Raw genomic sequence first — 6,671 nt, 5'->3', positions numbered from 1 at the left:
CTTTATTATATTACAGTATGACCAGTGTTTCAGTGGTTGAAAATACATAGTTGTTAGTTATCTTAGAGACCAACATAAGCCCAGTTGATGAGCTGTAAAATGTAACTGATAACCCAATGTATTTCTCAGTACTGTGCCCACAAGCAGGGAAGTTTGAATATATATTTGAATTGGATACAGACTTACCTCAGTTTATCAAATATCACATAAACAGATATTTGCATGTTTTAGAACACTCTATGAAGGCTGGCCAGAGAAAACTGTGGCCTCTTTGTTTATTGACAGATGGGAATGGAAATGTATTTGGAGGTGCTTTGACTATTAAATAGCTGCACACTGAGTGATGATTACTTGTCCAGACCAGGCTCTTGGGCCATGACATAACAAGAGTTTACACCATGTTCAATTTTCAACAAAACTTATATATTAATATAAGCAAATTAATTAAATGTTCAACTAAATGTCAACAAATCATAGAGCGTGATTATCAGTGAAGTCAGTGGTGTAGAGTGTGCATGAGGGTATGGTGTGTGTGAATGTTGTAGCGTGCGTAACAGAATATAAACTAAACCAAAGGACAACGTGCCTGCAACGAAACAAAAGGAGAAAACAAGTTAGAACAAACTATCAACATCGAAAACAAACCATTACAACCAAGAAGGGCGAATGAGCGCCACAGATTGTCTGATGTGACTGGAACATGGATAACAAGACCTTACATGTCCAAAGGGAACACTGAAAACTAACCCAAATAAAAAAACTATGGTTTAATACCAACTTATTCCCAATGTCCCAACTCTGCAACCAAGTACTTCAAAAATTAAACAGGTTTTGTTAGGAACAGAACCAGAAACAAGAAAAAAATTAAACATAATTGACAAAAAAAATGTCTTTGTTTTGTTTTACACAATTTACTTCAGTGGAGCACAAGGTAGAGCATCTGCAACAATATTATCCCTTCCTTTAATATGCCTTACATCCAGACTATAAGCCTGAAGGAATTACATCCACCGCATTAAGCAATGGTTTGGACACTGCAGCAAATAAAGAAAAGGAAAAAGAGTTGTGGTCAGTGTAACCAGCGAGCCATTTCCAGAACCTACATACACCTCAAAATGTTGGAGCGCCCAGATAAGAGCGTGTGCTTCCTTCTCTGTAGTAGAGTAATTAAGCTAGTATGAAATGAACTTTTTTGAGAAGTAACAGACTGGTCTATCCACTCCTTCCCTCTCCTGCACCTATACATGACTAGCAGAGACCATAGACCTAACAAACTGTGCCTTGCCCTTAAGCAAGTCTGTCAGGGATGCAACTACTGTGGAAAAGTTTTCCAAAACGCTCTATAGCAACCTTCCAAACTTAAGAATTGCATTAACTCCTCTTTTGTAGTGCGCATGGGATAACGCATAACGTCTTCAACCTGAGCTCCTATTGGACAAACCTGTCCCTGTCCTACTACTTGGCCTAAGTAAGTCACTGTTGTCTTGGTGAACTCACACTTCGCCAGGTGTAAGGTAAGGTGCACTGCAGCCAACGGTCAAATAGTGCACCAATTCGCTGGACATGCTCATCCCACAAGTCACTTTAACCCATTGAAGCCTGGAAAGCGGATACGTCGTTTTGTAATATTTGTATAAGCTCTCAAATACTTTTTGAATTTAATTTCTATCTGCTACAGATGCTGAAAAATCTATTATTTAGTAGAACCGTTGACACTTCTGTTGAATTTCCAGAAAAACTTCAGGTTTTAGGGGCTTATTTTAAAATCGGCCAGAGGTTTTTCAGGCGTTTCAGGCCTCAATGGGTTCAACAACCACGTCATCAAGATAAATGGCACTGAGAGTGGATAGTATTATAACAATCACTAAGCAAAACCACTTTAGCCTACACTATAATATTTTTGTATAGCAAAATTTGAATTGGCATGCAGTATGGACACTAATTGTTAAAGCTAATCGGTGTAAAAAAATATTTTTGCTGCAGTATTTTGGCCACAGGGCTTAAGGTTTGATGCACGTGACAACATGTGACAGATGTGATCAGACCCCTGCCAACATATGCTCTGGCTCTCCCCATCCTTGTTTAACTTCTGGAAAATGTTTTTTAATACTCTATCTGAAATAGTGAGCCTAAAGCTTGACCCTAACCATTTCAGTGCTTTCTGTAGTCTCTTTACCACTTTTTCCTTTTTCCCCAAAATGATGTTATTGCCCTCACCCCTTTCAGACCCTTCAAGAGTCTACAAAGAAAGGTCCAATGCATTTGTTAAGGTCTGGGACCTCTTTCTCAAGTTTTCAGATATTCCACCAGTGGATGAGTGTAAAACAATGTGCATTTAGTCCTACCTGATGGCTAGCAGTGCCCGGTTGCATTTCCTGAAATATGAAACGCCAAGGGATTATATGGGAATTCCTGTTCCTCTGGTATTTATTTTAATCAGGTAAAGTTGTCAGCAGCTATGATATTAATGCTTGGCAACTCAACAGTAAGCACAGAATTGTCATCATTCAATACACAGTGGCTTATATGGCATACAAGTAAAATCCTCTCTAAATAATTGACTGTGTGCTCCGTTCAGAAATTTAGCAGTTTATAGCCAAACACAGATCTAGCATTAAGAAAAATACAGCCTGTCCTGAATGGAGGGGCACTCCTAAACTTCAGGAGCACCAGTGGATGAGTGCATTTAGTGAAATGTGAAGCACCAAAGTATTGTACAAGTATTCATGTTCCTCTTTCATTTATTTTAATCGCGTAACGATCAACGTTTTAAGCAGCCATGATATCAATGCTTGGCAGTTCAGCAGGAAGCACAGAAGACTTATCCTTCAATACCTATATGGCATACAAGAAAATGCTCATTATAAATAATGGAATTATGTGTGCTCCATCGGGGAGTGTATGAACTATTTTCTATCACTGTGTTGGTTCATATTTTTGTGGACATGTCCTTCTGTGTGTCAATCATTTAATGCTTTGGGTCAGTGGGACCCGTTTTCAAAGTTCACTAAAAGAAAAATTATGTGATTTATTATTATTTTAACCTCAGACTCATTGGCTTTGGCTCATTTTCTGTGAAGAACATATAAGATAACACATTTTAAGTGACTTCAAAGTGTACATTCCCCTCAACATTTATATTACACATGTGGTGTTCCGGGTCCAGTGGACCCAATGAAGAACAGTGTGGAGGTGCAGTGTCCCTTCACTCTGTCCTCCTCTGACATAGTCTGCTGTTAGTGTGTGCAGGTGTGTCAGTTTTTTTTTGTAAATGTAAATGGAGGTGCTTTGACTATCCAATAGCTGACGTGATGCCCAGTAAACATTATTTTCATATAAGCAGTAAGGGCAGGGAGATAAGTATAGCAGTAGCTGGGAGAGTGCATCATTTTAACATCATTCTGGAGACAGGGAAACACCGTGAAGGTGAGTTATCACTTTTTATGTTTCTGTAATGTTTAAGAGTCCTTACAACATGTTCTCTTGTTCTTAGAGGTTGTGTAATTAAAAGAAAATGTAAAGCTTTATTTCTCAATTTATTTGTATGTTGTCACATGTATAAATCATTTAACTTATTTCTTGTCCACTAATGCTGCAATATTTTCTTCTCTACAGTAAACATGCTGTGGAGTCTTATAGTCATTGCACTGGTCGGTAAGTAGCTCACTTTATGAATACACGTTAGTGACCTTTAAGCCAATGTTTGTGGGTCTTGTGAACCCATAAACATTATGTAATAATTTTTACATTTATTTATGTAAAAATACTTTATCCCAATTACAAGCAATAAAGACTGTATATATGGTCAATGTGTACTATTTATCTCTGTTAAAGGTAGAGGTCTCTGATATTCATATATAATAGTGCAATCCATTTTTCTGATGAAATCTAAAAAAAAAAAAAAAAAAAAAAAGGAAAGTTAATATCAATGTTTGTTTTGAACAAATCCATAAGAAACAATGTTAAGTAATTGAACGTATTTATCACTGTTCTTCAAACTCTTTGATGACATTTACATGCACACAATAATTCCATAATTGGGAATAATCAGGCAATGATCTGATTCCATGCATTTTCATGTACTTTATTATTGAGGTAATTAAAAAAACTAGGTTTGCATGATTCAGTCAAATTAGTTGGATGTTTCTCCGACGGTCAGGGCTGTCCTGATGTAGGAAGCATTCATAAAGCAAGCATCTGACATTAGTCAATATTTTGTATAATGAGACAATACAGCACATATTATATTGTATTACCGCATTAGAATGGTTTCTGCTGTTTACATGAGTAATCTGGTAACTCCAGAAATCAGATATAATAATGTTTATTAGAGTGCATGTAAACATGCTGACTGTCAGCATCGGAATTGACAAAAATGTGATCTTCAAGTTTAGAAATATTTTCCTTTTCATCATCTTCCCAAACTTCGTTCTCTGAGACGCTCTGAGCAGAGAATAATTCTGTCATCTTGATCAACTGCGGTGCAAAGGCACACAGGCAAAGCTTTGTATTTCTTGTGTACCGTCCCCAATTTGCAGGTGGGAAGAGTGCGATAAATTATAGAATGGTTCCCCACAAAACAGAGGTTAAAATGTGCTCGAAATGTGGGAGCAGACAGGTTTCTGGGCTTGAAATGTAACAATGTTGCAACCTTGTGTGAGAATAGTAGGAACAAAAAACTCACACACTTGCACACACTATCAGCAGACTATGTCAGAGGAGGACAGAGTGAAGGGACACAGCACAACACCACATGTGTAATTTAAATGTCTTGGGGAATGTACAGTCATTGAAAATGTGGTATTTTATATGTTCTTCACAGAAAATGAGCCAAAGCCAATGAGGCTAAAATAATAATAAATCACATATTTTTTCTTTTTATGAACATTGAAAATGGGTCCCACTGACCTGAACACCACACAAACATGAAATGACTGTGCTTCCTGCTGTATTGCCAAGTTTTAATATCATAGCTGCTTATAACTTTACATGATTAAAATAAATGAAAGAGGAACATGAATACTTGTATAACACTTTGATGCTTCACATTTCACAGGAGGTGCAGCCGGCCACTGCAATCCAGGTAGGACTAAAACATTTTTACACTCATCCACTGGTGGAATATCTGAAAACTTGGACCTTGAGAAAGAGGTCCCAGAACTTAACAAATGCACTGGACCTTCCTTGGAGACTCTTGAAGAGTCATATCTTTTTCAACTTCAAATAGTGTAGCATGTCCCTTATCTAGTGCGTATGAGAAGGGGTACGAGTGAAGAATCAGAATCCATCTCTTTGTCTGCAAAGAAGTGAGGGTGATAACATTCTTTTGGGATAAAGAAAAAGGTGGTAAAGAGACTGACACCCTACAGAGAGCACTGAAGCTTTTGGCCCACTATTTCAGATAAAGTATTAAATAACATTTTCCAGAAGTCAAACAAGGATGGACAGAGCCAGAGCATATGTTGGCAGGGGTCTGACCACAACTGTCACTTTTTGTCACAAATCTGCAGAAAAAAAAGTGTAATAGTATTTCCATGCTATATATATATAACAGGAGTTATTGTGAAGTAAATTCTATGATCTTTTCTGTTTTTCAATTACAGGTCAATACAAAAAATTAAAGCTAAAAGGGCTAAAACCATACCAGTCAACGAACCAACAGTCTTCAGACAAAGCTATTGATGGAGAAATAGAAACATGTGCACAAACCTCACAGGCAAAAGACTCCTGGTGGAGAATTGACCTGTCACGTGTCTACAAAATTTCTTCCATCTGTATCTACAACAACCTGTTTGATATAAACGGTGCTACGGTCTACATTGGGGATTCTCCTGATGTAAACGGCCCAGATAACATGTAATACATTCATGTTACTTTAAAATGCTTTATTTCAAATATTCACATTTTATAACTTAATAACCTCCTTTTTCTGTATGTTTATCTTTTCTCTGTTTTAGTTGTAAAAAAGTCAATCATTTCGTTTTAAATAAATGGAATGACATTGCATGTGACCAAAAATCGTCAGGGCGCTACATCAAAGTGTTGTTACCAGAAAAAAAGAATTTACAGCTGTGTGAAGTGAAGATCTACAGCACAACAAAAGGTACAATATATACATTTTAATCATTACAGTGAGCTGCTTAAAGATGAGTTAAAGGGAGAGTAGAGTACTCTTTAATTTGGACCCCAGCCTATTTTATTTCTTTGGTTTTGTGTCTAACTACTCCAGTATCGTAAAACAAGTCATCACTCGTGAGATTTCAGAAAGAGACTTCTCTCCTTCTTCTCTGTTTGGTCCTTTCCATTATGTTGTCAGACACCTATAATACCATTATGAGCCTGTCAGTGACAGAAAACAAGCACTTTTAGCGTGATACATTGTTGTCCCAACTGTCCCTTGGACGCTCAAACAGAGAAAGATAGGATCCAGTTTAAAAAAATACAGAAGCTCCCCTTTAACACTAAAATGTCTCCTTTACAGTTTAATGTGGACACAAGTCCATTTAAACAAGAGTGGATACAATTATAACACACTAAGCCCCATTAGCCTACACATTAATATTTTTGTATAATGAAATTTAAATTGGCATGCAGTATGGAGATTAATTGTTCAAGATAATTAAGGTAAAACTCTATTTTTTTCTGCATTATTTTGGCCACAGGGCTCATGG

The sequence above is a fragment of the Centropristis striata genome, chromosome 8 (genome assembly GCF_030273125.1).
Source record: "Centropristis striata isolate RG_2023a ecotype Rhode Island chromosome 8, C.striata_1.0, whole genome shotgun sequence".
In the NCBI taxonomy this organism is placed as follows: domain Eukaryota; kingdom Metazoa; phylum Chordata; class Actinopteri; order Perciformes; family Serranidae; genus Centropristis; species Centropristis striata.
The sequence above is the reverse complement of the archived record's forward strand: the minus strand, read 5'-3'. Positions refer to the sequence as shown.